This window comes from Hevea brasiliensis, chromosome 6, assembly GCF_030052815.1.
Source record: "Hevea brasiliensis isolate MT/VB/25A 57/8 chromosome 6, ASM3005281v1, whole genome shotgun sequence".
NCBI lineage: Eukaryota > Viridiplantae > Streptophyta > Magnoliopsida > Malpighiales > Euphorbiaceae > Hevea > Hevea brasiliensis.
Genome location: NC_079498.1, coordinates 36,372,840 through 36,379,418, shown reverse-complemented (window position 1 = coordinate 36,379,418; position 6,579 = coordinate 36,372,840). Strand labels below are relative to the sequence as shown.

The 6,579-nt window shown below is 33.6% G+C and overlaps 1 non-coding gene across 1 annotated transcript; it reads right to left on the bottom strand.

Moving 5' to 3' along the window:
• Nucleotides 1-289: 289 nt before the first annotated feature.
• Nucleotides 290-396, bottom strand: LOC131181105 (small nucleolar RNA R71). Its single transcript, XR_009149733.1, has one exon. It is a non-coding gene; the product is annotated as a small nucleolar RNA R71 (small nucleolar RNA).
• Nucleotides 397-6,579: the final 6,183 nt, after the last annotated feature.

The window sequence follows — 6,579 nt, the reverse complement described above, 5'->3', positions numbered from 1 at the left end:
TTTAAATGTTGCTTTTGAGTTAAAATCTAGACTAATTCATTTGTTGCCTAAATTTCATGGTCTTGCAGGTGAGGATCCACATAAGCATTTAAAGGAATTTCATGTTGTGTGTTCCAGCATGAAACCTCGAGGAGTTTCTGAGGATCAAATCAAGCTTCGAGCTTTCCCTTTTTCACTGGAAGGCGCAGCTAAGGATTGGTTGTATTACGTTCCTTCCGGATCTATCAACTCATGGAATGGGATGAAACAGATATTTTTGGAGAAGTATTTTCCTGCTTCCTGTGCTGCCAATATAAGAAAAGAAATTTGTGGCATCCGACAGTACAATGGAGAGAGCTTGTATGAGTACTGGGAGCAATTTAAGAAGCTGTGTGTAAGCTGTCCCCATCATCAAATAAGTGAGCAGCTGTTGATTCAGTATTTCTATGAGGGATTTCTACCAATGGACCGCAATATAATAGATGCTACCAGTGGAGGAGCTTTGGTTGACAAAACACCAGATGAAGCAAGGAGGCTGATTGCTAACATGGCAGCAAACTCTCAGCAGTTTGGAATTATAATGGATCACACACCCATAAAGGTTAATGAGGTAAGTACATCTAACCTTGAGAAACAAATCTCTGATTTAACTTCTTTGGTGAGGCAATTGGCTGTAGGGAAAATGCAAACTGTCAAGGTATGTGGGATTTGTTCGGGTTCGGGTCATGCTACTGACATGTGTCTTGCATTACAAGAGGATGAATCAATCCAACACGTTAATGCAGTAGGAAATTATGGACAGCCACAACACAGGTATGATCCCTTTTCTAATACTTATAATCCAGGATGGCGAGATCATCCTAATCTGAGTTATGGGAATCAACCGGTGCAAAACTGATACCAACAGTAGAGACAAGTGAATCAACCACCTCTGCCTCCCTCAAATCAAGATATGTCACTTGATGAAATTGTTAAGGCTTTGGCTAACAATACACAACAGTTTCAACAGGAAACCAGAAATAGCATTCAAAACATAGAGAGGCAGATTAGTCAGTTAGCTTTATCTGTAAGTAAGCTTGAAGCTCAAGGTTCTGGAAAGCTTCCATCATAAATAGTCATGAATCCTAGAGAAAATGCGAGTGCGATACTGTTGCAGAGTGGGAAAGAAGTTGATAATAAGACTCCACATGAGCCAATAAAAAAGAAGAAGCAAGGAGCAAAAGAGTGAAGTTCCTAAAGTTGAGGTAAATACTGAACCTAAACTGAATAAGGTTAATAATTTTGTTCTTCCTCCATTCCCATGCAGGTTGGCTAAAAATAAGAAAGAAGAACAAGAGAAAGAAATTTTGGAGACTTTTAGGAAGGTAAAGGTTAATACACCTTTACTTGATGCGATCAAACAAGTTCCCAGGTATGCCAAATTTCTTAAAGAATTATGCACTACAAGGCACAAGTTGAGTACTAATGAGAAGATCAGTGTGGGGGAAAATGTGTCGGCATTAATTTAGCGAAAATTACCCCCTAAGTGTAAGGATCTAGGTTCGTTTTCTATTCCTTGCAAAATAAGTGATTCTAGATTTGAAAGTGCAATGGCAGATTTAGGAGCATCTATTAATGTTATGTCAAATTTAGTTTTTCAAACTTTAAATTTGGGTCCTTTGAAAGAAACCAGTGTCATTATTCAGTTAGCTGATCGTTCTAATGCTTACCCATTGGGAGTAGTTGAGGATGTGTTGGTACAGGTTGGAGAATTGATTTTTCCTGCAGATTTTTACATTCTGGATATGGATGATAGTGCTCTTTCATCAAAGTCAGCTTTGATTTTGTTTGGAAGACCTTTCCTAAAAACTGCAAAGATAAAAATTGATGTGAATGAGGGTACCTTAACTATGAAGTTTGATGGAAAGACTATCAAATTTAATATCTTTGATGCTATGAAGTATCCTGCTGATGATCATTTTTTCTTTTCTATTGATATTATTGATACATTTGTGCAGGATGTGTTTGAGTTAAGCATGGAGGATGAGTTGGAATATAAGGCTGTTAGACATTGTAACTTGAATTTGGATACTGCTGGTGTGGAAAGAAAATCACAGTTGCATAAATTAGAGGAAATTCGCCTTAAGGCTTATGAAAATTCTAGGATCTGTAAAGAAAAGACAAAGGCATTCCATGACAAAATAAGGAAGCATTTTGTGATTGGGCAAAAAGTTTTATTGTATAATTCCATATTGAAGCTGATGCCTGGTAAGTTGCATTCTCGTTGGATTGGACCCTTTGTTGTTACTAATGTGTTTCCTTATAGTGCAGTTGAAATTCAAAGTTTAGGAACTAACAAAGTGTTCGAAGTCAACGGTCATGAACTCAAGCCATTTTATGAGGGGTTTCAGGAGCATTCAGTGGATTAAAGAGCTTTTCCATGTCGAGCTAACGACGTTAAATAAAGGCGCTACTTGGGAGGCAACCCATGGATGGCTTGTTAGCCACAATCAGATTTGTTTTCTTTCCCTTATTTTATTTTATTTTCTAGCATTTTTTTTTCTTTTCTTTTGCATTTGGGCTTCACATTGGCGATAATGTAAGTTTTAAGTGTGGGGGAGGAGAAATTTGTTGCTGCAATCTTTTTAATTGTTAAAAATAAAATAAAAATAAAAATAAAATAAAATTTGTTCTCATAAGCTTGATTCATGATTCTATATTAACTCTCGGAGAAAAGTGCTTTGTCCTTGAAATGACTTTTCTATTTTAGGTTGAATTTTTGAGATTTTAGGCAAGGTAATAGTAAATTTAATGATAGATTTTCCCTATTCTCCATACCATAGAGCAATTTTTTTTCCTACATAAATCATTTAGGCTTGATTTAATAGTGAAATAATTAGTTATGTGTGCTTTTAAACTAATGTCATGCATATTTTAGAACTTTGTTTAATCTATCAGGGCACTTTATAATATGTAGATGCATAAATTGGGGGAAATAAAATGTTGAACTTGAAAATTGTTCCGCTATTTTAGTTAAGCAAAGTAACCAGGGGTCTTCATGAACCCCACGTCGATTCTCAGGCTAAAAGCTAGCTAGAATATGAGCAAGGTACATTTTCTGAAGGTGATGGTTGAAAAAAAAAAAAAAGTAACTGTGACAAGAGAGAAGTATCAATTTCAAATATATATAAAAAGGGGAAGGGGGAGGGGGCATTTCTATCTCCCCTAAGATTTGCAAAGAGCTATAATTGTTGTGCTTTGATAAATTAGCCTTGTGTTTTGGTATGGATTAACTTAAAATTTTATGAAACTTTAATTGTGTGATCTTAATTGATTTCAAGCATTTTGTTTTATGTTGGAAATTGTTGATATATTGGTATGGTGTTGATGGAATTTGTTGTGATGGTTATTACCTTACTTGCCTCTTCTTTCAAACTTTTAAGCTTTTGTTAGAGAATGTTGTGATAGAGTAAAGTTAAGGAACTTCTAAGTGGAGTTGATTAAGAGTTTAAGTCATGCTTGAGGACAAGCATGAAATAAGTGTGGGGGAATTTGATAAGTGCATAATTTATTAATTTTACTCCCATCACATTTAGTGTTTCTAGTATGTTTTTATGTTTAATTCAGTTGGTTAAGTATATTTATCATTTAGGCATATGTTTAGATAGTTGTTGGAATAATTGTGTTAAATGAAGAAATTTTCAGTATTTGACCTTTGCTAAATTTTTCAGGTGTTTCTAAAGTTGTGAGTCTCCAAATTGATTGCTGTTTAATCCATTGAAAAGCTAAGATAGAGAACTTCAAATAATAAAGAGGGACCAAAGCCCAAATCAGTCTCCAAGGTTGACAAAATGAGCTATGGATTTATTGCAAAAGCCCACACTTGATTATCACGACCATTTTCAGTATTTATTTTGTATCTGAAGTTCCAGAGATCCCACTGAAGCAAGCCTAAGCCCAATTGAACCTTAAGAGCCACCTCTAGAACTTCTATGAACGGCTAGAAGTAAGATAAGGCCATTTTAATTGTCAAAAATGGCAATAAAGTCGTCACTATGGGTTAGACCGTCTATCTAAACCAGTCCCGGTTTTTGGGCCATAACTTGGGCTATAGACCTCGGATTTGGACAAATAAGTATCTGTTGGAAAGTTAAGAAATAGGGCTATAACTTTCCTAAAGAGGTCAGAGACAGATTCGGAAAGGAAGTCGCTGAAAAATGGCTTTGATTTCAGAGACATAAATGCATGCTAAAAATCTGTCTTTTGAATTTCAAAACTTTTCCTAGTTTGGTTCCTATTTTTGGGATTAGGTTTTTGATTATAAATGCGTCTTTGGGCAGCAGCTAAAACACATCCATTCAGACCTTCAAACACCATAGAAGACCTTCATTCTCCACTCTCTTTTTAGATTTCTTCTTTATTTTTCTTTATTTTTCTGTAAGCCATGAACATGAGTGGCTAAGTTTTTAATTCAGTTCAGGGGATTCAAGTTCTTTTGCATAATTTGTGAGACCAGGTTCTTAATTTAAATTTATGTCTTTTTGAATATCTATTGTTTCTTGATTTCATTATCTTCAATCTATTGAATGATTTGCTAAAAAGGCCTATTAGTTAATTGTTTGATGTGATAAATTGCTAGTGGCTAAGTTTTTAATTCAGTTCAAGGGATTCAAGTTCTTTTGCATAATTTGTGAGACCAGGTTCTTAATTTAAATTTATGTCTTTTTGAATATCTATTGTTTCTTGATTTCATTATCTTCAATCTATTGAATAATTTGCTAAAAAGGCCTATTAGTTAATTGTTTGATGTGATAAATTGCTAGTTCATCTTCATAATCCGTAATTGTTGTGTACGATTGAACATGAGTAGCAATTAGGTTGTATTGATTATGATCCAAGTTTTTGATAATAACCTAAGAAAACAATAGGATGAAGTAAATGGTTTATGCTTTATAAATCGTTGTTCAGCTTAACTACTTTATATTCTTAAAGCAGTTATTAATTTGATGAGGATTGCTTAATATCAATTCAATTAATAATTAGAGTCAATAAGAGTGCTGAGATCGAATTGATGAGTATAGGGAAGATAGGGCTTTTACCACGTTGTTTGGTAAATCTACGTTAAGTATTCAATAAAGGATAAATGTATTTCTTTTGTCTATGATCGAATAAATGCATTGGGATGAGAATTACCTTGGGCCAAAGTTTGTTTAAATTGAGAGTTTCATATTTAGTCATTTAATTTATGATTTCTTCTGATTTAGTATTACAACCCCCCCCCCTCCCCCCCAAACCTTTTGTTTCTTTCCTTTTTCATTATACAAGTGCACAAAATTTTAGTAATTCAGTCTCTAGGGTTCGACCTGGATAATACCACTCACTACAGAAAATATTTTATAAATTGATAATTTCAGTTAATTTAATTTCTGGTGGAATTGACAACCATCATCATTCTTTTTTGTTAAACTATTCAATCTATTGTATTGTTCCTCACCATTCCCCTCTCCCTCGCCACCGCCACCGCCACCGCCCCCACCCCCCCCCCCCCCCCCTCTCCACAAAGAAAAAAAAAAAAGAACTATTGAATCTAATAGAGTTCATGCGTTTTGGTGGATAAAAGCAAATTTTCAAAATGTCTTATTGTTACAATATTTAAGATTTGTTCAAAAGTATCATTTAATTTTACATGGAATTGAATGAAAATTTATTCTTCTCTCTTATTTTTTCGTTACACATTACTAATATAATTTTTGCAATCAGTTGTATTAAACTATATGATGTAAAAAAACTTTATGATATAAAACAATGTTTTTTATTTTACTTTCTATGAAGACATCAAGAATTTCAAATTAGTGATTTGAGGTGACTTTGATAAGGCATTTTGTTAGATTACTAACAATAAATTAATATATGCTGAAATATATTAAAATGTATTTGTAGATTTTTTGAATTAGTGGCTCATTTTTTAAATTGCAAATGGGCAAATTTGATTGAGATTTTACTTATTACTGCTTATATTATAATTTTGCTTATTTGAGGAAGTTGTGCTTATTGCCTTTCCACAAAGTTATGACTCTAATGGGATTTTCTTTTTGAAATCTGTTAAATTTAAAGAGAGTGTTGGGCAAATTATAATTTAATTCATTTTAATTCGGGCTTATATAAGTGATTATATTGTTTTAAATATCAAAATGATTAGTCAAGTCAATGTTGCAATCTAACCACTTATATTTACCATTTTATGTTTATACTTTCCCGATGTAGGATTTATAATCCCAACACTCCCCCCTTACGTGCAACTACATGGTTATCACTTGATATTTAATTTGTATTTTTAACTCAATACAGACCCAATTATGCAGCTTTATGGGTGGCTGAAACCCACAATTCAGTTCGAGTTTTGATACCATGTTAAATTCAAAAAGAGTGTTAGTCTGTCACAACTTACCCCTCTGTAAGGCATAACATGATCCCGTAGAATATCTAATGAACTACCTAACTTCACCTACCGATAACTCATTAAGTACCCTACAAGGGATTTTAAAAACTTTTTTCTTACTTTTTGGAAGTGGTGAGCATTTTCTTACATTTAATATACGTTTAAAAGCTAGCTAATATTTT